The sequence below is a fragment of the Physeter macrocephalus genome, chromosome 2 (genome assembly GCF_002837175.3).
Source record: "Physeter macrocephalus isolate SW-GA chromosome 2, ASM283717v5, whole genome shotgun sequence".
Taxonomy (NCBI): domain Eukaryota; kingdom Metazoa; phylum Chordata; class Mammalia; order Artiodactyla; family Physeteridae; genus Physeter; species Physeter macrocephalus.
Window position 1 is genome coordinate 125,656,469 of NC_041215.1, and position 1,290 is coordinate 125,657,758.

Consider the following 1,290-nt stretch of genomic DNA (forward strand, 5'->3'; position numbering starts at 1 on the left):
GCACAGGCCCAGCGGCCATGGCTCACGGGCCCAGCTGCTCCGCGGCATGTGGGATCTTCCCGGACCCGGGCACGAACCCGCGTCCCCTGCATCGGCAGGCGGACTCTCAACCACTGCGCCACCAGGGAAGCCCAGGAAATGGGTTTTTAAAACTCTACTCACGTTTGCAACAAAACTGTAAAATACATAGAAATAAACTTAACAAAGTTAAAGATCTTTATGAAGAAAGTGCAATATTTTAGTAAAGAACACATAAAAAGACCTAGTTAAATATTCCCTGTTAGGAATTTAATATCATAAACATTTCAAATCTTACCTAAGTCAACACATATTTCCTGCAGGACTTTTGCAGACCTGGTCTCAATGATTCTGATTTGCTTGTGTAGAAAATGATTTTCCAACTCTTGTTTTTCTTTTTTTAAACAGTGATGCCCTACTAGATATTAAGACTTCCTCTAAGGCGACTGTAAACAAAATATTATGGTACTGACGTAACATTTTTACCAGTAAATGTGAAAACAGTATACTCAGATATCCTGATGTTATCTGAATTTGCACTTTTTTCTTTTCTTTAACCTTCTTAGGAGGTGGTGTAATTCAATGTGAACTTTGAGAAAATAAATATGAAATGATAGAATTGGGAAAAACAAGGCAAATCTATGGCAAAGATGATCTGGATTGAATAGTCCAAAATAAAATATGTATGACTGTTTAAGAGCTGAGAAAGGGTTTGCTTTTTTATGTAGCTTCATTTAAATCCTAATTGGGATACACTACTTTCTCAGGATTAAAGACTGCATTTAGATCCCACTACTTTCAGTCTGACCTGTGCTGGGTTAACTGGTATCATTGCATATTCTGTAAAGGAAGGACTGACTTCGTTTATTCATTCAATAGACATCTACTAAGTAGCTGTTAAGTGTGGGCTCAATCCCTGCCCCAAAGCCACCTGCAGTCTGGTTAGAAGAAGTAGCAATTTTATAGGCCTCTCCTACACCAACTAAATGCAAGTAGATGCTACACAAACAGACGTTTATCAGTCCCTTTAAGCTGCCCACATGGTTCTCCCATTAACTATTTCTATAGTTAATACTTGAAAGAAATCTCTCTCTTAAAATAGAAACTCTGTTATCCAAAATTCTCACATACCATGGCCTTTCCTACAACTCAATCTAAACAAGGAAAATGAAATTAAATCTTTTTTGTTAAGAATACTCAAATAAGGATTAATCTCCAAAATATACAAGCAGCTCATGCAGCTCAATATCAAAAAAAACAAACAACCCAATC

General features: G+C 37.3%; 1 protein-coding gene across 4 annotated transcripts in view; it reads right to left on the bottom strand.

Moving 5' to 3' along the window:
- DOCK10 (dedicator of cytokinesis 10) overlaps nucleotides 1–1,290 on the bottom strand; it is a 284,533-nt gene that overhangs the window by 141,468 nt on the left and 141,775 nt on the right. The gene's annotated exons all lie outside the window — the stretch shown is intronic.